The sequence below is a fragment of the Astyanax mexicanus genome, chromosome 5, assembly GCF_023375975.1.
Source record: "Astyanax mexicanus isolate ESR-SI-001 chromosome 5, AstMex3_surface, whole genome shotgun sequence".
Taxonomy (NCBI): Eukaryota; Metazoa; Chordata; class Actinopteri; order Characiformes; family Acestrorhamphidae; genus Astyanax; species Astyanax mexicanus.
In genome coordinates, this window is record NC_064412.1 from 18,358,361 (window position 1) to 18,385,261 (window position 26,901).

Below are 26,901 nucleotides of genomic sequence, written 5' to 3' on the forward strand. Positions count from 1 at the left end.
TTTTACAATATTTAGCCTTAATATTGTCTTTTGTAAGATAAGTTAACTCTTAAAGAGTTGTCCTGGCTAACATATATGGACCCACTCGATACAGTATACAGTTTGGCACACGAGTGCCAAACACAGGACAGTCAAGTATGGATACCAAGCACTTAATTTAATAAATAAAGGTTCAGGCTTAGAAGAATAGTCAAGGACAGGCAGGGTCAATAACCAAATGGCAGCATAAACACACAACATGGCATAAGAAGCAGGCATAGAGGTCATACATGTGAAATCCAAAACAGGGAAAAAGGGCAAGGCAAGAGAATGGTAAGAATACAAAAATAGATCGACAATGAAAAAGCATGCTGAGAAATGGAGTCAGTGACAGGACTGACACTTTAGTTAATTTAACACTGCATGTAGTCATATATAAACTCATATATTAACTCACTGATCTGTATTAACAAGTTTTTACTTCAACTGAAAGTAGAACTACTTTCAACAGTGTTCTTAAAAAGTTGTTTTTTCAAATCTAAACACTGTTGTTTTTAATTTACTTATATGTATTATTTTCTGAATTATTTGTTAAGTTACTATTTGTTATATTCCCATAGCTATAAGACTAAGTATCTAAGGGAAACATAAATTACAGTCACACTTTATTATAACTATGTAGTTACACATTAACAATCCATGTAATAACAGCGTAGTACACATTGTTACAGATTCATTAAAGTTGTACAGATTATTTAATTAGAAATGTGTATAAATGTCATAATATGTTTTCCATCTTCTCATAGCCCTTTCACAGCCCTAATAACATCACACAAAAGCGGTTGGATGAATATACATTACATACATACTATGTCCTATTAAACACAAGTAAAAATGAATGCTGACATGTGTAATAACATAACCTGTACAACTGTAAATGAATTTTTAATATATAACTACACAGTTATTAGAGACAGGAGAACAGGCTTTGGAAAATTTTGAAGATAATTAGACAAGCTAGATATGTTTATAAATAATACATTATTCATTTTTAAGAACAGACGAGAACATAAAAGACCACCCAACAAGCACTGATTCTCTCATAAAATGGCAACTCTCAGGTGGAGACCCTTATCTACCCTCCAACCCAACACCAAGAGAGTGAATAACACTACACCAGTGGAACCGCCACAACTAAATACCATCCCATTATCTAAACAAACACGTATAATACATATAAAACACACACGTAACCCCAACATACTACAAGGGTGACCACAGAGCATGCTGCAAAATCAGTAAACTGTGTCTCTCACACTGCCCATGATTTGTTAACTTTGACTTTACACCAATTCTGAAGGTGTTTTAGAAAACTCCCAAAAACTCAAAAATGTTTACACTATAAAATTAACTCCTCATTTCAAATAGAGCACTGACCAGATCAGCTAACTGTGTATGTGTTTATATTATATGCTGGAATATAATGATATGCATTTAGATTTGTCCCCAGTGGAAGCTGGTGTGGGCTCTGCACCGAGGACTGAAGATGACTGTCTTTTTGATGAGTCCCGCTTTGAAACTCCTGCATCTCTCCGCCACAAAACTGTTGGAGCAGTTACCATGGGAACCCTGTTCATTCAGCACATAATGAAGTGAACCCGAAGATGAGAGATGACTGATTTGAAGCTGGAGAATCTGACCTAGTTTTAAAATGCATTTTAACTCTATCTGATTACGATCTGTTTCAACTGAGGTGGCCTGACTGTCTGATCATTTATTTTACATTTTTATATATTTACACAAACCCGTTTTGAGTTTTTGCAGCAAACGATCGAGCTCTGTATGTCAACCCGGATTACTGAGATGTGTACAAGAACAGCACAGGCTCTGTTCCCTGTTAAAGGAAAACAAAACTGACACATTTCTGTTGGAAAGTCTGTAGACACCTCATTTCTTCCGACATTTCTTCTGTGAAGATTTAATTGTATTTAACCATAACTAATAAGCTTGAGTCCACTAGCACTTCTTTCTTTAATGCATTCTCTTTCAGCTCGCCATGTGGGCATGTCTGACATTCTGAGGTGACATTCTCCACCTTATCCTCACCTTGTCGTTAGTGTTTCCCCTGTGTCTCATTTGTTGCCCAGCCCTCTTATTATCCTCCCCTGGTGTTTCTTCTCTTTCCCAGCGTGTGAGTGAGAGAAGAAAGTCGAACAACTGTTTGAGCTAATTGGAATATACAGCTCTGGGGGGAAAAAAAATAAGATACCACTTAAAAAATACTGGTTTCTTTGATTTTACCAAAATGAAAACCTCTGAAAGCTCTGCACCTTTTTGTTTGTTATTTTAGCCGTTTCTCATTTTCTGCAAATAAATGGGAGAAATGTTGTCTGTAGTTTATATAATAAAGGAACTATGTTAATTTTACTCAAACATATACCTATAAATAGCACAATCAGAGAAACTGATTCAGAAACTGAAGTGCTCTCTTATTTTTTTCCTATTTACTTTTGTGCCTCTTGTTTAGTGTTTATTTCCAGTTAATCTGTTTTGAGTTTCTTATTTTGTTAAAATTACCTGTATTTATGTCAGTCTCTGCCTCCAAGCTCTACACTGTGACAACTATAAAGTGTATTCCTATTAAAGTTTTTTAGTTTAGTTTTTGTTTAGTTAAAATACAATGTAAAGCCATTTCAACATTACATTCCTAATTCCAAACTATAAAATACAAAATACATTTTATACTTTTTATATGCAATATACTTCCATAAAATAAGTTCTGTGGCTATAAAACAATACAATAATATATCAATACATGAAGAAATAAAGAATGTGTTGTACATAATGAATTCAGTCTGCAGCAACACACTGATCCACTGACCTCACTCTGACTGTTCCACTGGGGTTTCTGTTCTTCTCAGGCTCTTTGTTTAAAGCGGCTCATTACGGGTTTTCTGTGACATTTCTGAGTGTTTTTACTTTAAGCAGGAAACATCACGCCTGGTTTATATTTCAGGATCTATGATAAAGCAAACACTATTTCTGAGGGTTTTGATTATATTTATGTGGAAAACTGAATCTTTTGTGAACTTTTGTGATCTTTTCTAATCTCTTTACCACTTAGCAGGACGCTTAAGCATTAAAGCAAAAGCTAGTCGTCCCTTCTCTTTTATTGTTATACTTCACTTTAGCTTAATCCATATGGCCAATTTTATTGTCACATACACAGTAGTAATTGTAATAAGACACTAGTAATAACGATGTAGTAAAATTATAGTAATAACATTGTATTAATTAACAAAAAATACCATAGTGGTAAATGATACCACGAGAGGGAGTGCTATTACCACAGTTAGTTCTGACCCTGCAATGTGATTGGCTGAGAGGCATTGTATGAGTGCCATTATCAGCCGGTAATGCACTGTAACCGAAGCTCTCCATGTATTACTCCGCCACATACAGGTAACCTAGCAACGATGCAGAACTTACAAACAGAGCAGCAATGGAACTATTTTAAGTGTTTATAATCAAACAGACCCTATTTACTCCCTTTAACTCAAAATCCTTCCCAAACAGCGATAATGGAACTGTGGTATAATGTGTAATATTGGCACTGCTGTGCTACAGTCGTAGGCAAGTGGCCGCACTCCCTCTTGCGTATTATTGCTTAAATACTGGCATGAGCCTCGAGTGTATTATTGCGATTATAGCACAGTTCCATTACCGCTGTTTATTAAAAGATATTGAGTTAAAGAGGACGAGAAAATATGATCTGTTTGGTTATAAAAACTCCATGAGTTAAAATAGTTCCATTGCTGCTCTGTTTGTAGCTGCGCTCATTGCTAGGTTATCTGTATGTGGCAGAGTAATAAATGAAGAGGTTTGGTTACAGTGCATTAACGGCTGATAATGGCAATTATAGAACGCCTCTCAGCCAATCACATTGCAGGGTGGGAACTAACTGTGGTATAATACAATGGTAATACCATGATAACAACATTATTATAATAAAACAGTAAAAACACAGTGATAATGACATAATAACATAATAAAAATTAAGCATTATATTGCAATGGAATTTCCCTCAAAATATGCATATTTGCGTAGTTGAAAGCTGCAGTCCTTGAGATATTTTTCTTTAAACAGAAAGCAGTAGTATTGCTGAGAGGGGCAGAGAAAAAAACTTCTAATAAATGGCCTCACTGTGCTTCTGTGCCCATTTATGCAAAACCAAATATTTTTTATGTTAAAACAGAGTGTTCTGTTACATTTCAAGAGATTGCAATGTCCTTGTAACAGCAATGACACAAGAGCTATCGCAAACAAAACAGAGTGCTCACTAAAATCACCAGATTCATCTGCTCTGAAAGGTGACCCTACTAGCACAGGGCCCAGTGTTTTTTGTCCAGTCTCCGCCCTAGCCTCACCCTGTCATAAGAGTCCCCACCTGTCTTGTTACTGGTCCCATATAAGCCCCTTTGTTTCAGTGTTTCTCGTCAAATCTTTTATATATTCTTCTATGATTTGCACTTTTGTCATGTCTGCTGGTTTTTCGTGCTGGTTGTTCTTTGTTATTTGTTTTGTAATGTTTTATCTGTTTAGTCTTCTTAGTTTTCTTACTCATAAGCCCAGTCCGGACGGGATTAGTTTCTCAGGAGGGTCCTGGGGTAATTTTGTCTTTCATGGGGGGTCCTCTGTGATTTTATTCCCGTCCAGAACAACCATGTACGTGTTTTTCTCAGACGTCTTATGAGAAAATTACAGGCTAAATTATCTACTGTTTTTTGCTTAACTCCGTGGTCCTCAGATAATTTTAGTCCAGTCCAGATCCACATCTCTGAGTTTTATCACCTCATGTTTAATAAAATATCTATTTGTCCACTGCCACGCATCGTAATTACACTTTAGACGCACATTTCAACGGAGATCCACGTAAACACAACAGTGAGTGGAAATGGAGGAGCTACTGAACGTGATGTCATGTGACCGAGAAAGCCAAAAAACTCACTGCTCCTCCTGTTTTTTCAATAGCACTCCGGATGCAAGAGTTTTATCACTGAGTAGAAGTGTGAAATATTTTTCACAGACTCCCCACTGAGAAACTAATCCCGTCTGGATAGGGCTTAAGTCAAGTTTTCTTAGTGATTTTCCTTCACAATTGTGATTTCTTAGTCTTGTTTATTCTTGTTTTGTGTTATTCCTAAATATGTTTGTTTCCTAAATATGTATCCTTCTTCCATCCAAGACAAATATGATTTAATTCTTTTTGAACAGTCTAAAACTGTCAGTACTTAACATTTTGGGAGCCATCTGTTCAGTGTGTTTCATTATCAGGATTTAATGAGTGAATGTTCAGGCCAGCTTTGCCTTTCACTCTATTTTATGTTATAACATGCTGCTTCGATTGCAGTTGAATAATACTTGAATATACATAAAATGACATGTTATAAATGTAGATGACACACATGACGAACTTTATCTTTTTAATAATTTGTGCAGCAAAAAAACAAAAGAAAAAATATGAAACACTGAATGGATATTAGTTTTAAAAAGTGTGTTGAGTTGAATGGCAATCTAAAGTGAATCTCTGGAGTTCAGGAAAGAACAGAGTAATCAGTATTTCCTGAGGAGTGTGAGGTCCTTCAGTGTGTGCACTGAACTCCTGTGGACATTCAATCAGTCTGTTGTTACAAGTGCTATTTTCTACACCAGTGGTTCCAGACTCAGGTCCTTGAGGAGCCTCTGTCCTGCACATTCCAGTGTTTACTCTGTTCCCAGCACACCTGAACCAGCTAATCAGCTAATTAACAGACCCTTCCTCTCCTGAGTTGCTGGGGCAACAGTACTTAAAAAAACACTGAGGACAAATTGAATAAACTGAATATGAAAGTCGACTCTGTTGTAGAAGTAAAGCTGGACCCTCTGGAGGGGAAGTTTGTGGCAGAATAAAGTACTGTGGTAGGCCCCTGGGGTTAGGGGCGTGACCACTGTGACCCGGAAGGAGGAAGCTCACAGAGATACACAGACACGGGGATTAAATGAACTCAAAACATACCTTTATTGGCTTTTAACGCCCTCCACCACACCCAAAATAAACTTAAAACATAACTCAGCCCAATGGGGCTCTAGAGTCTGTAGAATTACTTAGTTTTACTTTAAAGGCTAAATACGAGTCCGTGCAGCCTCAGCCCTCAGCTCCCCAGTCAAAGTCCTCCCAAATGATGGCGGAGGCTGAGTATATATGCCTGTCTCAACTGTCGGCTCAATCAGCCCTCATGCGGGCCAGCTGAGACAGGCATGGCTTTGCGCTCTGGCGTGGGGCGGACCCACAACTCCCCCGCCTCCTCACGCCACAGTCCCTCCCCCTAAGCTTCCAGCCACCAGGGTCGATGGTGAGGCGTGACCTGGTGACTGGAGCGAACGAAGAGAGGCGGGGTGAGGAGAGCGGGGGATGCAGTTCGTTCGCTTGGGCCCTCCCCTCCAGAGAGAGACCCGTGGAGATGGCAGCCCACCTCCCAGCCTCCGTCCCCCAGCCTCGCGCAGCGGCGGCTCTCGGTAGCGCCGTGGCGGCTCTCAGCAGCGCCGTGGCGGGAGGTGCGGCGGCTCTCGGCAGCACCGCGACAGGTGGAGCGGCTGCTCGGGGCACCGGGACAGGTGGAGCGGCTGCTCTCGGCACCAGGACAGGTGGAGCGGCTGCTCTCGGCACCGGGACAGGTGGAGCGGCGGCTCGTGGCACCGGAGCTGGCTGAGCGGCTGCTCGGGGCACCGGGACAGGTGGAGCGGCTGCTCGGGGCACCGGGACAGGTGGAGCGGCTGCTCTCGGCACCGGGACAGGTGGAGCGGCGGCTCTCGGTAGCGCCGGGGCTTGTGGAGCGGCGGCTCTCGGTAGCGCCGGGGCTTGTGGAGCGGCTGCTCTCGGTAGCGCCGGGGCTTGTGGAGCGGCGGCTCTCGGTAGCGCCGGGGCTTGTGGAGCGGCGGCTCTCGGTAGCGCTGGGGCTTGTGGAGCGGCAGCTTGTGGAGCGGCGGCTCTCGGTAGCGCCGGGGCTTGTGGAGCGGCGGCTCTCGGTAGCGCCGGGGCTGGATCGGCCTCGCTCTTCTCAGGGCCGTTCTCCCCCCTTCACGACTCCGACTCGGCCGCCGAAGAGTTTCGCGGGAGAGGCGGGGCGGAGTCGGACTTTAGCCCGGGCAGAGAGGCGCAGAACTCGTCCTCCTCCTCCGGGAAGACGCAGCAGCAGCAGAAGTCCGGGCCGGTGTGAGCGCAGTCCGCCTCACGGTGTCTGGGCTCGGGACACCACTCGCACCAGCCGAGCTCGGGGCGAGGCGTCCACTGCTGCTGCAGCCGCCTCTCGCTGGCGTCCTCCCACCGCTGACGGAGCCACTCCGGCAGGAGAGAGGAGAAGGGGAAATCCCCAGCGTCACCGCTGCAGAGCGATGGAGAGAAGCTGGGGGAAGGCTCTGGCTCGAGGAGTAGGGAGGCGAAGGGGAATTCCCCGGCATCCTCGCAGAACAGCGGTGAGTAGCCGGGGGCGGGCCTCCCTTTTTTCCTCTGGCGAGGCATTTTTATTTTTATTTTTTTTATTTATTTATTTTTTTTTTTTTTTAGAAAAAAAAAAGGCAAAACGAAACTGAGGTGTGGCTTCGGGCAGCCAAACAAAGGCACGACTTGAGTCCACCACAGCCCCGTGTCGTGCTCCACTCCGAGGCTTCCTTCCAACCAGGTCACTGGGCACCGCACCACTGTGGTAGGCCCCTGGGGTTAGGGGCGTGACCACTGTGACCCGGAAGGAGGAAGCTCACAGAGATACACAGACACGGGGATTAAATGAACTCAAAACGTACCTTTATTGGCTTTTAACGCCCTCCACCACACCCAAAATAAACTTAAAACATAACTCAGCCCAATGGGGCTCTAGAGTCTGTAGAATTACTTAGTTTTACTTTAAAGGCTAAATACGAGTCCGTGCAGCCTCAGCCCTCAGCTCCCCAGTCAAAGTCCTCCCAAATGATGACGGAGGCTGAGTATATATGCCTGTCTCAACTGGCGGCTCAATCAGCCCTCATGCGGGCCAGCTGAGACAGGCATGGCTTTGCGCTCTGGCGTGGGGCGGACCCACAACTCCCCCGCCTCCTCACGCCACAATACATTCAATAAGCCAGTTTTGATTTTGAGCAACAACTCACATTCTTATTACACTTTTATTGTAATAACTACATTACTGTCTATCAAAAATATGTGTATCATTAGTTAACCAAAAAAATAAGTGTACTCACATTAGTTTTTGACAAAAAAAAACTAAATGATACAGTTTTTATCTCTTTTGGCTCATCATATCTTTAAGGCTTCAGCTTACACAGAAATTATATGTCCAAGCATGATCACTTTATATTTTATGTTTATTTAATGTAATTTATGTATCCACCATTTCATGACAAGCTGCACAACAGGGTAGACAATAACTATTTTTTTTTTTGCATTTTTGATAAAGACATTACTAGCAAACATTTTGAATTGTTCAAGGTGATCTTAGTGTTTGGTTTCAAAGATGTCCCTTACATTTCTGAAATTATGTAAATGATCTTAATATTTAATATTTTACCACAACAGGGAGGACAGCTTCAGCATTACTAGCTTTAATCAGCTAAAGTATGGAGACAGTATGAGATATATTTAGTAAATTTAATATTGCAAATTGCTGAACATGCAGCAAGTGTCTTCAGTCCCTAGGAAAGAAAACAGAATAAAGTTATGATGTCACAAATGTCACTGTCAAGCTTTTGTCCTGTTTTATGTCCTTCTGATCTATCTCTGTGTTTTTTCTGGTCTTCTCATATTTTCCTGAGATATTTTCTGTGTTGTTTTCCTCTGTCCTAGTGATCAGTGGTTCCACCTGTGTCCTGGTAGCCACGCCCCCTCATTACCTTCCCCAGGTGTATACTGTTTCCTGCCCTAGTTCAGTGTGTACAAAAAAATCTTTGTGTCAGTGTTACAGAGTCTGGTCTTATGCATTTTACACATCTGTATGGTTGTTAGTAGGTCTCAGTGTATTCTGTGTATCTATGTTGTTAAAGTTTTGGATTATTTTTCTGTTTTAGGTTACTTCTGATTTAAGTAAGTTACTTGTGTTTGCATCCGCCTCCTCATCCCTTGCTGCTGCAACTGTCACTGTCATAGGTTACTTTCTTAAAGGGGAAGGACTATCAATAGATAACAGGGCGGATGGGAATTTTCTGGACACATTTGAATAGCTTGATATTTTTATGAATATAGGTAAACAAATAAAACGTTTTTTTGCATGAAAAACACACACACACACATATACAGTAGTTGTATCAAAACTACTTTAAAGTTTCTCTATATTTCTAATAATGTGTTCATTCAAAATAAACACTGAAAACTGTTTTGTTACACCATGTTTGTACGTTTTTTTGTTTGTTTTTTTTAGCTGACACAAAAGACACATTACATTCATATTGACCCATTTATAATTGAGTTCGTAATTAAATTCAGCAACAACAGAATCCCTCACTTATAAACACATTACATTCTTTATTCAGGAAATGAAATGTGGTTTGTAATCAAACAAATAACCACCGTTTGTTTTTATGTCACGCCTCAATGGTGCAGAATTCGCTATCGCTTCACTTATCTTCTAAAAGATCACATTCAGACTGCGAGCAAAGGATTGACCCATCACGACTCCAACAAGTCTCCAGAGCCATTATCTAGATCTGATTACACATCATAGAGCAGAAACAGAGTTTTTATGCTGCTGTGTGTCATCGTAAATCCCCAATCCATCGTCTGAAGTCCTGCTCTGCTGTAGAGATTAGTCTTCCTGGAGTTCCAGACTCTGGACAGAGCTGATCAATGTCTTTAGAAGAACTTGCTTAGCTTGATCAGGTCTGTCTGGACTACAACCATCATTTTTTAGGAAGAAACAGGTTTAAACTATTTGTTCAGAATGTTTTTTTTTTTTGCATTTTATTAACCCTTTGATGCGCAACATGGGTCAAAAGTAACCCAACTTGTTTTTAATCATAGTACATGCTTATTTTATTATTACCTTTTTTACTTTTTGTATCACTACCCCTCTATTCTGCAACACTAGGGTCAGAAATGGCCCGCATGAATTTTCTATGTATATTCATGTATGACTGAGTGTTTCTATGCTATATTTTAACTGTCATCAGATATTTTCTAAAGTTATGTTAAAACAATTAAAAGCAAAACTGAGTTACCTGTGATATGGGAGCTGTGTTGAGCTGTGCAATGGTAAATGTGGGTCTTGTCTGACCCATGTGTGTAAACCTGATGTAATACAAAAGCTTCTTCATAAAGAAGATTTGTGCTAAATAAACCCTTAGCCATACATGAATTAACATAGAAAATGTTTGACCCATGTGTGCATTACATGGGGGGGTAGTGATACAAAAAGGGATTTTATTCAAAAATAAAATAAGGTTGTATGATGATTAAAAACATGTTAATTGAGAAATACCTTAAATTCTATATGACTAAATAAATTTATTAGTAAATTTATTGGTGTAAACATGCAAGTCAGTATCCTCTACTGAGATGCACAAAGTACAGCACTCTTAAGACACCAACGTGTCATAGTCAGAGCACACCTGCCTCTTAAAGAGAAGGACAACTGACACAGTGATTGGTTTACTTCACGCTACGCCCAAAACACACCAGTGATTAGTGATTAGATAGTTTGTGCATTTTGCACATTTTTTGCACACTCAGGATACCAAAGACACATTGACACGCCCTAGATCAAGCTGCATGCGCTATAGATCGCTAAAATAGAGCCCATAAGGTGCTTCTTCTTTTCTCTACACTCTCTTACCTCATCCATTGCCCCTGTTTCCCCTTAGAAGCCTGCACTTTTAAGCACATAGTAGCAAAAAAATACAAAAACACATTACCTGTAAAAATAGGATACAACATATCTGAAGCATTTTTGAGATTTTACAAAGAATAAGAGACAACTTCAGTTTCAGTTTTTCTGATTTTGCTATTTATAGGTTATTATGTTTGACGAAAATGAACATTGTTGTTTTATTCTATAAACTACTGACAACATTTCTCACATAATAATATTGTCATTTAGAGCATTCATTTACAGAAAATAAGAAATGGCTAAAAATAAAAAAAAAAGATGCAGAGCTTTTAGATCTTAAATAATGCAATGAAAACATTGCAAAGTTCATATTCATAAAGCTCAGAAATCAATATTTGGTGGAATAACTCTGGTTTTTCATCACAGTTTTCATGCATCTTGGCATGTTCTCCTCCAGTCTTACACACTGCTTTTGGATAACTTTATGCCACTCCTGGTGCAAAAATGCTGTTCAGCTTGATTTGATTATAATCCAGAGGTTCTCAATTTGGTAAAATCACAGAAACTCATAATTTTAAAATGGTCTCTTATTTTTTTCCAGAGCTAAAATGAAAATAACCCTGCTCATTTCATTATATATAATACAGTCTAATTCTCAGAGTAAAGTGGATCAAAGTTTTAAGCTGCTTATTCTGCAAATCCAGATTTGAACAGCCTGTAACTAATGACGGACCCTACATGACATGTATGTGATATAGATGAAGATCTGCAGTGTCGGTATCATGTTAAATACCACAAGTCAGTATGTTTCTGCTCTGCCCTGGACTTTACCATACATGTACATGTGCTATCAGTTAATGAAGTCTCTATTTGAATTGCATTAAAAAGGTGGTTGGGGTGGTGGTGGTGGTGTGGGGGTTTGGAGGGGGGTTCAATTCTCCTTAGTCTGGTGCGTATGCAATATGTATATGGAGAGATGAGCCCGCAGTATGAGGAGGAACATTGTTAAATGGAATTTGAGTATCCCCTTGAAGGATGAATTATTAACTTTATGTGGATTTCCCCTCTTAGAGAGTTATGCTAGCTGTGTCTGATGGAGCAGTGAGGTATTTAAAGTTTGCTATTGCGGGGAATTCTAGTTTTTGTTGTCGTTCCCTCGAAGATTTAACGCTACAGTGGAAAGCCTGTCTCCGAAAACAAATTTCCATGCATATTTTAGTCTGCGATGCACTTATTATGAAACATTCATATAGCTCGCTGATCTAGGCACAGCAGGTGCCACACACTCGAGAGCTGAACCAGGCTAGTCCCGGTTCAAAAAAGAGCTGCTAAAACTGGAGACCTTGACAGCAGGAAGCAGCTAACTGAAGACGACTGGGTCGGGTTGTTTATTCTGCTGTGTAGATGCTGAACGGTGGATATATGGTAATATCTGTATAGATGGTTTAAACACACCTGATGCAACTCTAAACCAGTGAGCTCTATGCTAATTGAGTTGTTTTGGGTGTGTGCACTGAGCAATGAGACAATAAAATAATGTAATGTCAATCTGTGTAATGTTCTAAATTAGTTTCAAAAATAATAATAAAAAAATACTTCTAATATTAACCCTTTCAGACCTGTATTATGTTCCAGTAAGGGAAAATTTAAGAATGATGTTTTCTGCATATAATAATGCATACAAAAGAAGACTATATAAAATCTAGATAAAAATTAAATTGCTTGCTTTTTTAATGTCCGTTGCATTGGAAGTCTGTGTTTAACATTTTTGTTTTATGTTCGATATTGACCTTTATATTTCTCAAGCCATCCCTAAACAGTAAAATAGACATGATAAAAAAATTCTAAAAAATTAGCCTTGTATTGCGTTGACTGTAGTGATGCCATGCCCTAACGCAATGTTGCTGTTCTTTTCCTGTGCAGTGGGCGGGGCTAAGCTACTGTTTCATTGGCTTGGAAACCCTTTCATTGGCTGGTTCATTGGTCTATTCTGATTTAATTCTCAACGGTCCTTTAAAGGTCTCCGTCCGCTAAAATCCTACAGAGGAAGCATGCTGCCCACAGAACAGTGTTAACACACCGCCACCATGTTATTGCATGGCAGTGGTCTGTGGTGGTCCTGTGTCCGGTGACCATTGAAGAACAGGGTCAAAGCAGGATGTAATTATACACTGTAACTACAAAGTGCTCCTATGTGCTCAGCAGAGCTGAAAGAACGGACAATGAACATATAGATTCATTTAGTTTTCAAGGTCTTAGGGATTTCATAACTCAGGAAGTGTGTAAGTTCACATCCTGTTCTCAGAACACTCTTTTCTACATTTTACAGCATAATGGTTGTTTGCTAAATTTAACAGCCGTCCATCTCTTTTCAGCTTCTTTCTGGTCGTGGTCAGACCCATCATTCTAAGTTGTAAGGCAGGAATATATTTTGAGGAACACATTTTCCTGAGGAGAATAAATAACCTATTTTTCACAAAATCAGAAATTATATGCCATTTCATTGTTGATCGTTGCTTATTCCCTTATGACTATGCCCTGGTATTGTCACTGGCCAATGAAAAAACAACTCCATCTCCATTTTAGTCCATTTTTAATTTACAACATAACTGTTCCTTACGCAGTGTCAAAAAAGCACCAATAGAAATTCTTCAAAAGCCTGAAAAAAAAATTATCAAAAGTCTCTCCCCTACAAAGTTACTGTTTTGGAGATGCATGTTTTCCACTGGCAGCGGCACTACACTGTTTTTGTACATGTATAAATTTTATACACATAGTTTAATTATAAATTAATACAGATAAACGCATAGTGTTTTTATATTTAATAAATGTACACTAACACTACTTATTGAATCATTTAGACTGTGTCATTATTTATATACCTGTCAGGGCGACGAGTGGCTGAGTGGTCCAGCGGGCTAAGCTCTGCTACTATGATCAGAATCCTGGGCATGCAGCTTGCCATCAGCTGCCAGAGCCCTGAGAGAGCACAATTGGCCTTGCTCTAGCTGGTTGGGTAGATGGCACTCTCTCCTCTCATTACTCCTTGGGTGATGTTGATCAGCACGAGGCGTCTGTGAGCTGTTGTATCAGAACCGAGTCGCTGCGCTTTCCTCTGAGCGCATTGTGATGCTACCCGTCAATGCTGTATCTGCAGCAGTTGGAAAAGAGGCGGTAGCTGACTTGTTGACATGTGACTAGTTGACATGTGTCGGATGAGTTATCCCCTCTTGGTGTTGAGGCATGACTTGTGAGAGGAGATACTGTATACAGCTGACTAGCTGACAATTGGCCTAGTTAAATTGGGGAGAAAAAAAAGAAAATGATCAGTACTCTGAATAGAATATGTTTTAGAATGTAACCTTTCCAACCCTGCTGACAGAATTCTTAGCATTACAAAAAGACATTTTCCAAAAATAGATTAAGTCAGAAATACAGCTTCCCTTCTACCTTGAGGCCTGTCAGGGGAATAGATAATGTGTGGTTTTCCTTCAGGTAGGGCTGCATTTTTCTCTGTTCAGCTACAGACTGTATCAAAGCAAAAACCTTCAGCATGTTCTTGCTTTTAGAAATGTGGTGGCTCTGCTGTAACCTCAGGTTTTTGATGTTTAAATCATGCATTGTGGTCGTACCAAACCAAAATACTAAATGCAGACGCATTAGCCAATAGACCATTTGTGTTCAGCATTAAGTAAGTAAAAGTAAACCTGGTCTTTTAATACTCTTTCTTGATTAAGGATAAGTCCATTTTAATGCAGCAGCAGAAGCAGCAATGTGTGAAGCGAAATGGCGGCTCCAGAGAAGGCAAATGACAGGCTGATAAATGACCTACCTCACCGGATGAACAGGCATGCAGGGAAGTTGCAGGGAAATGAGAAGAGAGAGAGAGAGATCTGGACCTTACTGGCACAAAAATAAAACCCAATTCAAACTCAGGTTTGTTTTTGAAATCATTTGTTTAGAGAGACTGTGCCATTTGACTGTGAGGCTGTGCCACTTTAATTACATACGTTGTCAGTCATGTAATTATCTAAACAGCCAATTATTCCAGCATTTTATCACAAGCATTCAAAACAATAGCTAAACTATTTGTTCTGTTATCAGTAAATGCATCAGGAGCATGAGAACTGTGTGGCCACCTGAAAACAGTGAGTTTAGACTGCCGTTTTTCTCAATTCTGCTTTAATCTAATGAATCCTACACAAAGACCTTTTGTGCACACAATCTCAAAAGTGGAACTAGTTCAGATGTCCAAGTTTCAGCAAAGAACTGTAAAGAAGCCAGCTGAACATGTACAGAATTCAAACTGTGTGATTGAATCATGTGTAAGGGGAGGGTATCAGTATATGCAGTATATGGGTTGTTATTTCATTATTTCTACTAATATTCCAATATCAATTTGATCACAGGTTAGTCTAATTAGTCTCTGCAATGAGTGTGGAAAACATAAGCTGAGATCCCATCACATTAGTATCGATCCGATATCAAACCCAACTTCAGTATCAGTAATATAATTATTTTAATTGATCCTCACAAGAAAAAGAAAAAAAGCCAATACAGGACAGCCAATCAAAGCATGAATAATTTACATATATCCATCTTAATGGCACAGTTGTATTAGTACACAGCCCTACACAATTGCATGATCAAACCTTAGAGAAAGAAATATATAATATATGTTGAACTTTTTATTATTTTTTTTTTTCGTGCTGGATGATTGAATCTGATTTGTTTTGGGAGATGGACTCATATAATCCACTACATTTTTAAAAATCCAAAATCAAATGCTGCATGTTTGAAAACAGATATAAAAAAGACAACAACCGTAAGGAAACAAAAGGTTTGGAGGACATGAAATGTTTGATTTGTATTCAGGAATATATTGATTTTTAAATTAACGTTAGGATGCCCCAAATTTATGATTTGATTAATTCTTATTTTTAACACTTGCAGATTTACTTTTTTTCTAATACAATTAGGATTTTCAGTAACATTTCTTATCAAACATGTATATGTATATGTAACCCTTGAATAGAAATCCTCAAGATATAGGCATGTGATATCAGTCAAAAAAGAGATCTTTGTAAAAACATTGGTGCTATAAAAAATCATAACAAATAAAAAAAATTCTGGATGCTTAAGAGGTTTTTCCCTGGTTAAAATATTCTCTTTCTAACATAACTGCTTTCATTTGAAAATTCCACAGATAGGTCATCAAGGGCAGCATGTCTGAGTGGTAAAGTCTAGAAGTAGAAAACATTTCATTCAAGCGTTTATTTATTAGCCTAGGAACATGTAAAGAGATAAAAAAAATCAGATCTGAGGAAGATTACACTTTCCTCAGTGCTTTTGGAGTTAGTGGTTGGAAATTCTGCAAAATTTGGTATCTAAAAAAAAAAAAAAAACGAATAATGTGCTCTACCAGTCAAAAGTTTGGACACACATTAAAATATTTTTTTTTCCAATATCATTGGAGATTATAACTAAGGTAATCCAAACTGTGAAGAAATACATACGGAATTATTTAGTAAACAAAAAAGTGTAGCACCTTTTGATTAGATGACCAGATTTGCACATCTTGGCTGGATTTTCTCAGTCACCTGAATTCAGGCTTTCAGTTAACAGCTGTGCTGAACTTGTCAAGAGTTCATTACCTCAATTTATTGCCTCCTAATGTTAGTTTGAGAGCATCTGTTGTAAAGTTGTGAAACAAAAAAGAGTTGCCAAGTTAATAGCACCCAGATAACAGCCACTGAAATATTTGAGTATTTTTATTTGTTTAACACGTTTAAGTGACTACATGATCCCTTATGTGTTCTTTCATAGTCTGGATGACTTCAGTATTCATTTACAATGTAGGAAACAAATACAAAAATAAAAACATTGAATAAGAAAGTGTGTCTAAACTTTTGACTGGTACCATATATAGAAATATTTTTCAATAGAGTCATGAACTGAATTCTGTAATGGACAAAATGATTACAGATGAACGATTACAGTATTAACACTTCTAGCTGAAGTTTGCAAGATTTCTAGCTTCATTTGCAGCCATAAACTTAAACTGAAGTATTCATCCCATCACACTAGTATCACTCCAACACTGGTTTTGATACTATTAGCATTTGGATCGATCTGTACACCACTACTCTAAAGCCCTATCTGGACGGAATTAATGTCTTTGAAAAATGTTTCACACTTCTACTCAGTGATAAAACTCTTGCATCTGGACTGCAATTGAAAAAACAGGAGGACCAGTGAGTTGTTTGGCTTTTTCAGTCACATGAGATCATGATGTCTTGAAGTTCAGTAGCTCCTCCATTTCCTCTCGTTGTTGTGTTTATGCAGATCTCCATGGAAATGCACGCCCAAAGTGTAATTTTAGTGCGTGACAGTGGACAAATAGATATTTTATTAAACGCGAGGTGACGAAACTCAGGGAATAAATTATTGAAGGACCATGTATCCTAGTTCAGCAAAATACAGTAAAAAATTCAGCCTGTAATTTTCTCAGAGGACGTCTGAGAAAAACACAAACATGGTCATTCTAGATGGGATAGAATTTTAGTAAGATGATGGCAAATGCATCTATCCATCTAGTTTCCATTTAGTTTTGCCTGTTTCTGCTGTTCTGTTGTAGTACTCAGTATACTCTGCTTTTTAAGACACTACAGGGCAGCCAATCAGAACATGAGTAATTTGCATATATGTGTCTTTAAGATACAATTGTATTTGGTAGATAATCCCAAACACACTTAATGAGTAAACCTCAGGGACAGAAGTAAAATGCAATGCTGTATTTTGATATTTTTAATGAAATTGCAGGCTGGACCAGCATCAAGTACTTAATCCTTGTCTTTTAAGGACACAAAATATCATATTATAAGAACATCCGCAGATTTGAGTAGGCCAATTTGTCTGTTATCTCAGGTTATATCTGGAAATCAAACAAAATGTACTCTGGTTTCCTATTTAGTGGAGTACTTAAGCCTGTACTTTTGACCAATAACTTAACAATAATATAAACATGTCTATTTTTTCCTAGATGTCCTTCCTCTTTTGATGTTAGTCTAGATTATTTAAAGTTACCTAGGCAACCGTGATACTCCACATCAGTAAATGGAAATCATATCATGAAAAGCCAGAAAGCACAACAATATCCTGGGCTGCAGTGGAATAATATAACATGTTTAATTGGCTCATTGCTGTGAAACTGAGACAGTTTTGGAGAAGAGCACTCTGATGTTAATAACTATAATCTTGGTACGGAACATAATTCCATTTATGCATTGCTGCAGGAGATACTAGATTTCATAACTGATTAGTGTCAGGATTTTTTTTATCTGAGACATGATGTGGATGTTCATTATACAGGCAGCGGTTAAAGACTTTGAATGTGGAATTTTGGGCATACTATTATTTAACAAATGGACCGAAACTGATCTCCTTTACAACTGAATATAAGTGCCACTTCATGTCACACTTTATAAATGGGATTTGATGTGACTTCGCTGTAAGATGAGCTTCATAAAATGTCAATTGTGCTTTCAGGCTGGATGGCAGAGAGCAGAGAGCTGGATTAGCAAAAAAGAGTTAGCTTTCAACACTGTACATATTACACAAAGACACAAAGACTCACACATTCCTTAATAAGAAAAAAGACCTGTTTTCATGCAGCAGTAATGTGTGTGGTGAAGTGTGGTAGATGTGGTGAAGCTAAATGGCTGCAATGCAGCTGCAAACAGGCTCTCAGTTTTTACTAGAACATGATAAATATCATGCTTAGGACTCCAAGATCAACTGATTGTTTTTTAGAAGCATTTATTTAGTGAAAAAGGTCAGTTGGGCCTTTTGCTTGTGCAGTGATCAATCACGATGATGGATGAGTGTGAAGTAAAGTGGTCTCTTAACAGAGTACATGCTGGAGTTTTCTCTTATTATACAATAAAACATAAAAAATCCACAGAAGAACCACATTGTGTTCTTTTTCAAATATCTTCACCCTAAAAACTGTTTGGGAGCTTTCTGGACACTTTTAAAATGGGCCTAAACTCATCTTTGGTTTCTTCAAGGACCCATTAAAACATTTACAATTTTTAGAATTAGAATGTGTAAATAAAAAAAATACAAATAATTATATTAACCAAACCCTAACCTTAACTTCTATCAATGAAATTAATGTCTAACCATGACCTTAACTTCTAAGAATAAAATTAAGTTCTAACCCCAAACATTAACTTCTAACAATAGAATTACAACAATTCTATTCTAACAATAACTTTAAGAACTTACCCTAACATTAACGACTACCCCAACCTTAACTTTTAACCCTAACCTAACTTCTAACAATAAAATAACAATAAAATTAACCTTTGACCCAAAACTAAAAATGTAACAATAAAATTAACTTCTAACCCTAACCTTAACTTCATTAGGTTTAAACCCTAACCTTAACTTCTAACAATAAAAATAACTTATAACCCTAACCTAACTTCTAATTATAAAACTTCTAATAATAATAAAAAATAACATCTTCTAACCTTAACCATACTTCTAACAATAACCTCAACTTCTAACGATAACATTAACTTCTAACCCTAACCTTAATTTCTGACAATAAAATTAACTTATAACCCTAACCCTATCTTCTAACAATGACATAAACTTCTAGCACTAACCTTAACTTCTAACAATAACATTATCATCCAACTCTAACCTTACTTCTAACAATAACCTCAACTTCTAACAATAACATTAACTTCTAACCCTAACCTTAATTACCGACAATAAAATTAACTTAAAACCCTAACCCTATCTTCTAACAATAATATTAACTTCTAGCACTAACCTTAACTTCTAACAATAACATTAACTTCTAGCACTAACCTAACTTCTAACAATAACCTCAACTTCTAACAATAACATTAACTTCTAACCCTAACCTTAATTACTGAAAATAAAATGAACTTATAACCCTAACCCTATCTTCTTACAGTAACATTAACTTCTAACCCTAACCTTAATTTCTAACAATAAAATTAACTTCTAACACTAACCTTAACTTCTAACACTAACATTAAGTTCTAACCCTAACCTAACTTCTAACAATAACATTAAGTTCTAACACTAACCTTACTTCTAACAATAACATTAACTTCTAGCACTAACCTTAACTTCTAACAATAATAGTATCTTCTAACCCTAACCTTACTTTTAACAATAACCTCAACTTCTAACAATAACATTAACTTCTAACCCTAACCTTAATTTCTGACAATAAAATTAACTTCTAACCCTATCTTCTAACAATAACATTAACTTCTAACACTAACCTTACTTCTAACAATAACATTAAGTTCTAACCCTAACCTTAGTTCTAACAATAACCTCAACTTCTAACAATAACATTAACTTCTAACACTAACCTAACTTCTAACAATAACATTAACTTCTAACACTAACCTAACTTCTAACAATAACATTAACTTCTAACACTAACATTAAGTTGCAACCCCAACCCAAGTTGCCAAACCTCTGTCTATATTTATATTTAGTATATATGGCTAAAAATGTACCCATTACATGTGCATGTATTCATTTAATATGAGGCGCTACAGCTCCTGTCCACCTGTGGCGCTGTTTTGCCGAATGCACACAACCTTTCAGCCAAGTACTGAGAAAACTACTGAGAAACAGTGTTGCCGCTGCAGATATACAAACAAATAGCAGCATTTATCCTGCTGTTCCTTCTCTTTAAGCTTATCGACTGTACTGATGGAAACTCGTGAAGAAAAGGTAAGCATTTCTAGTAGTGTTCTGCTATGGTTATGGGTAGGTTACTTTTTAAGCTTAAGCTTAGGCTACAGGTTAATTAGATTCAGGTGTGGTGAGTTAAGTAAGCTGGAGCTGTAGGTTAAGTGTAGGGAGAGCTATAAATGTAGGTTTATTATAGGTTTAAATTAGCAGAATAAAATTCCTTTTATTTATGTTTATAAATAAGTGTTAATCTACTGTCACAGTAAATAAATTAATCAACATAAGTGTTTGTGTCCAAACCGCTGTGACCCACGTGGTTCACGGCCCCATTCACAACTGCTAGTTTACTTCTAAAAAGTCTGAAAGTCTGGACCAAACCAGGTAGGTGTAAAAGCCTCCAAAATGCAGTTTTATTTTACATTTATTTACATTTTACACAAATCTGCAGCTTATTTACAAGATGAGACTTCTGCATCTAATTTTTAAAGCTTACCAGAGACGCACCTCTACTGTTTATAATAACAACAGAAACACAACTTTTTGTTTTCACTTTTAAAGGTGATTGAACCCCCTGAGAAAAAGGAAAACAGCCTTGTTAAAAGTGGACACACATGAGACACCACTGTCATGAGACTGAATGAAGGTAAGAAACTCATAAATCAAGTTTAAAGTGGTGGGAGTTGAGGGTTGAGGTGTGGAATGACCAGCCAGTGATCTAAATGCTATCAAATCCTCACAGCAATGGTCCAAATTTTATTAGACATCCTTGAGTAGCCGAAATAATGATTGTGCAGGTGTCCCAGTACTTTTTGTTCAAATAGTGTTCTTAATATTTTGAAGATTTTACTTGAGACATTAGCCTTGTTTTGTGCTTGTTTGTCCTCTATCAACATTCAACAATTTTACGAATGTTTCTCATTTTTTTAATAGTTTTTTTACTAATCATAAATGACCTCTAGCTCAAATTGCTGCAGAATAGTTGATGTTTGGCTGGGATTATCATATTAATATAATATTTAAAGACATTTTAATGCTACACACTATTATTTATTACTATATTTTTATCAAATACATATAAAATACACATTTAATTGAATTTGTTTAAAATATTAAGCTTTAATGACTACTAATGAATTGGCTACATAATTATTACTTTACTTTATGATTTGTTATCACTAAACATAAACAAATAAAACTGTACAAACCAGGTAGGTGTGAAAGCCTTCAAAATTCAGTTTTATTTTACATTTATTTACATTTTACACAAAATTCCAGCTTATTTACAAGAGGAGACTCCTGTATATACTTTTTAAAGCTTATCAGAGACGCACCTCTACTGTTTGAAACACAAATTTTTGTTTTCACTTTTAAAGGTGATTGAACCCCCTGAAAAAAAAGGAAAACAACCTTGTTAAAAGTGGACACACATGAGACACCACTGAAACTGAATGAAGGTAAGAAACTCTAAAATCAAGTTTAAAGTGGTGGGAGTTGAGGGTTGATGTGTGGAATGGCCAGCCAGTGATCTAAATGCTATCAAATCCTCACAGCAAAGTTCCAAATTTTATTAAAAAGCCTTGAGTAGAATAACGATTGTGCAGGTGTCCCAGTACATTTTGTTCAAATAGTGTTCTTAATATTTTGAAGATTTTACTTGAGACTTTTTTTTTTATAGTTTCTTTACTAATAGTTAATGACCATTAGTTCAAAATGCTGCAAAATAGTTGATGCAAGGTTGGGGTTATAATATTAATATTTAATTTTTAAATATTATAATATTTAAAGACATTTTTATGCTACACACTATTATTCATTACAATAATTTGATCAAATACACATAAAATAGACATTTAATTTAATTTGTTTTAAATATGAAGCTTTAATGACTACTAAAAATTGGCTACATAATTTTTACTTTAGTTTTACTGTAGTATACTGTATAATTTGTTATCACTAAATATAAAAAAATAAAACTCCACAAATGAGATTTAATGCTCATAACTTAACATAACAGGTCACAATGAGGATTTTTTTTCTGTCATCTCGAGATATAATTTGTTATCACTAAATATAAAAAAATAAAACTCCACAAATGAGATTTAATGCTCATAACTTAACATAACAGGTCACAATGAGGATTTTTTTTCTGTCATCTCGAGAGATAAATAAATATGCCTGTTGTTGCAGTGTGTGCTACACTTACCCTGTTTAAAGAGCGACGCAGATTAAATCAGGAGTGCACTACACACAGCACTGTTGCTACTTCTAGTTTAAGTGATGTTCATCACTGTACGTGACTTTGCCCTCATAGCAGAGGAAAATATAATAAATAAAGCCTTGAGCTGAACTGCTTTGATACAAAAAAAAGGTTACTCTTTAAATAAGTTTCTTTAGTCTTCTACTCTAGTCTTCTATCGCTCAAAGAACCCTCTATAGAGGGTTCTTATATATGGCGCCTTTGTACACTTTTTCTATGTCAATATTGCAATCGCCTTTCAGGTTTCTATACTTTCTTCTTCTTTTCAGTTGTCAGAAGATCAATATAGGTGGTTTTCTGTAGTTATTTAACTGTTTAGCTTTGAATATTTGTCTACGACCTTCAAAAACTCAATGGCACAAAGATGAAACTTGTTTTTTTTCTTCTATAGTGAACATGTTAACAGAACTGTGTTCTGACACAACAGTTAAACTTTGAAAATGTGAAACTTTATGGCTTTAGATTTGAACTAAAAGTACATGCTGTGAGAGACATCTAAGAGATTTTGTTTCTGTTTTTTTTTTTTCGAGCTCTCATTTCTTTCAGCATGATGTAGCCTATGTAAGATACTCAGGTTATTTTGTAGCTCTTTCCAGAGTGATTAAGGTTGTTCCTGTTATGGGACATGTCCACTGGCACTTTTCTGCAACGCATGTTGTCGTGCCAAATCTCTCGGCTTGCCACGTGTGGGCGTGTCCGTAATGTTTTTGAATTCAAATAAAGCTACAAGTAAAGAATCATAAGTTTAAGATTTAACTTTTTTAGAAAACCTCACTGTAATCTATAGTTCTATAAATCCATATTCCACCATTTTCAGCTTCTCTTCTGTGGTTAAAAGGTGGCTGTGTTTGAGGCTTGTATGTGTGTGGCATCGCAGCCTGCTCTTCCCTGATTGGCTGGATGCAGCGAAGCTAAGTGAAGTTGATGAATGAATGAATGAATGAATGAAGTTGAGTTCTGCTGAACTTTTTCACCAGAGGGCGGGGCTGCATTCAATGCAATGCGGCGGCTCTCTGCATTGAAATAAATAGGATGCATCGGGGCTTAGGTGCCAGTGGACATGTACCGTTACAGAGGTGGGCCATGTAGTGTTAGGAGTCTTGCCCAAGGACTCTTGTTGGTGTGGTCCAGCATAGTCCCCCAGACCGAAAATTGAACCCCAGTCTCCCACATGATGTGAAAGCTCACTAGCAGGCAGTGGAGTTATCCACTGCGCCACATCAGCCACATTATACAGTGTATTTTGGGAGTACAACAAGCTGCACTAGATATTTCAGTATGAATAAATGAAGGCGACAGCACATAAAAACTATGATCAGAAGTACAGTGATAACATCATGTCTTATTTTTATACCTGGTGATCACTTCTTTGTGATCTAAATTTAAGATTTCAGTGTTTTAAAGCACCATAGTCCATCATTTACAGCTCTACTGAGAACCCTCTAGTGGAATTCAGGAGATTCTAAAGATCCTACAATCTTTGTGGAGAATAAATAGATTACACGTCTAGTGTATCATTTTGGTCTATATAATTTCTTCTGATAAGCTATGGCATTTTGCCTGCAGCGTTTGATTCAGAGGGCTTACTGAAATATTCAAGCCGTTCATAATAAATTCAACACCCACAACCCACAATATTGTATTGTTTCTTTGTATACTTGATATCCTGATAAGAAATCCAATTAGGCTGAGGCAGTACCAGTCTCATTTCCCTCCACTGCAATTACCCAATACATGTTCATAAACGATAAGCCTTTGTGATTGAAATATGTTTTAGTCATGGCTATGCAAATAACTTGTTACTGTGATGCAGCCGAGAAAGCAGGAGACTTTCCTATCAGCTATGATCAAAAGAGCCAACAGAGCAGTACTTGCCCCCTAAACCTGTATTCTTCTAGCAAAGTGTGTGTATCCTGAAATTCTACAGTAGAGCTTAGGCGTTTTGCTTCCGCTGGTAGACAGTGGCTGGTATCTATTGCATGTATGTACTAGGGGTGGGACAAAATATCGATATTATGACATTTTATCGCTTTTGTTTGAAATTCATTATCGATCCATGGCAGCAATTATTAATATTTTTATTGAAGCATAGGGCCTCTAAATTCCCTAAGACTCTGCCCCCAATTTGACTTCATTACAGTACATGGTAACACTCACCCCATGAATAGGGTAAACCTGCAGTGTATAATATTTGTTGCTAATTTCTGTGAAACTGACACCAATAAATCCATAATTCTTGGTATTTGATTATTTAACACAGATTCAGTGAAGTATTGTAGAAAATTGTCTTGCAATATATTGAGCAAAGCAAACTCTGGAGCAGTTGTTCTATGGTAAAATGCAGAGAACACAGGAGTAGTACTTCTTTCTGTATTTACTTTCTTGCTCCTGCCTCAAACAGTTCTGACCAATAAGCCAAAAGAATGTCCTTATACTGTTTGTTGAGATGCATTTTGAGTGCACTTGGGGTTTCCCTTGTGTGAAAACAAACCAAAGCAAGAGGGAAATTCTCTTCACAAAAGTTCATAAACTAATTAATCAGTCTGTACTGGAGTAAACCCTAAGTTGAGGTTTAACCCTCAGGTTCTCCTGTCATTTGTCTGTGGAAGTCAGGCTTCCCTGTCACACAACAGACCAGCTACCGAAGTTTACATGGACTAACTAGAATTTTTTTAATAGCTTCTATTGCTTGAGTGGCCATTCACTTGGATATATTGGACCTATGTGGATGTATAATGAGTTTTTTTTTTTATCATTTGTTGATAAGTAGACTGACCAGAAGAGGATGAGCCTTGGTTTCTCCCAAAGTTTCTTCCTCAAGGTTTGTGTGGCTCCTGTCACTCATAGAGCAACACAGCATATTTATCCCACTGTATCTGATGTCCCATCTTTCCCATTTATTTATTTATTTATTTTTTAATTTCACACAGTCTGTGGTGCACATTCTAGGTGCTGAGTGCATGAGTCACCCATTTAGCATTTATCAAAGATAGAGACTCTTGTCTGGTACTTGAACTCAGCTTGAGTCATTACAGATGATGATTTGAGACTCGAGACTATGCTAAATCAAGACTTGAGGAAATATGAAAACGACAAATTTAGTGGTGCTCATTACTGATTGAAGCTGCTTAATATGGAAGATCATTTAATTAAATTTAAATCACTAAAAAAACATGTGCAAGTAATGTTGGAGTAATTGTATTAAATTATGTTGGATTAAGAAAATCCAGCATAATCAAAACAGAGCTGTAATATGGGTCAATTCCAAACCATCAAACTGTAACTATCAAAAGTAAATATCTTGACTAAATCTCTTTGTTTCTAAAAAAAAATGTAAGAGAGAACGTTTCAGTTTTTACTATTTATAGGTTTATGTTTGCGTAAAATGATCATTTTTGTTTTATTCTATAAACTACAGACAATATTTCTCCCAAATTCCAAAAACATTGTCATTTAGAGCATTTATTTGCAGAAAATGAGAAATGGCTAAAAATAAAGGAGCAGAGCTTTCAGACCTCAAATAATGTAAAAAAACAAAACAAAAAAAAAAACAAGTTTATATTCATAAAGTTTTGAGAGTTAGGAAATCAATATTTGGTAGAATAATCCTGGTTTTTAACCAAAGTTTTCATGCATCTTGGCATGTTCTCCTCTACAAGTCTTACACACTGCTTTTGGATAACTTTATGCCACTTCTGGTGCAAAAAAAAGAAACCCATCATTTTTAGGTGGTCTTTTATTTTTTTCCAGAGCTGTATATGCTTATATTATGCAAAAAAGATTTCTTAAAATAACCAATCGCAAAATCACTAAAAGAGTGAAATGAAACTTTAATTTAGACACAATAAATCATAATAACAGGATCTGTGACTTTTTGTGCTTATTTTAAGTTTGAATAGCATAAAATAAAGTGAAAATTCTAAGTAAGACTGATTAAGACCATTATTCCTAAATGTAAGGAAATATAGGAAATATAATTCATCCTTAAATGTATTGCCTTGAAATTAGATCATTTCACTTGCTAAGATTTAGTGTTTGGAAGTGTATTATTTTCAAACCACATTA

At 37.2% G+C, this 26,901-nt stretch overlaps 1 long non-coding RNA gene across 1 annotated transcript in view; it reads left to right on the plus strand.

Annotated features, from left to right (window-relative positions):
* The first annotated feature begins 20,468 nt into the window (after positions 1 to 20,468).
* Positions 20,469 to 26,901, plus strand: part of LOC111193782 (uncharacterized) — a 31,988-nt gene continuing 25,555 nt past the window's right edge. Inside the window, exons 1-3 of the long non-coding RNA XR_002650724.2 lie at positions 20,469 to 20,618; positions 21,138 to 21,222; positions 21,953 to 22,033. This is a non-coding gene — a long non-coding RNA (uncharacterized LOC111193782). The remainder of the gene's footprint in view (positions 20,619 to 21,137; positions 21,223 to 21,952; positions 22,034 to 26,901) is intronic.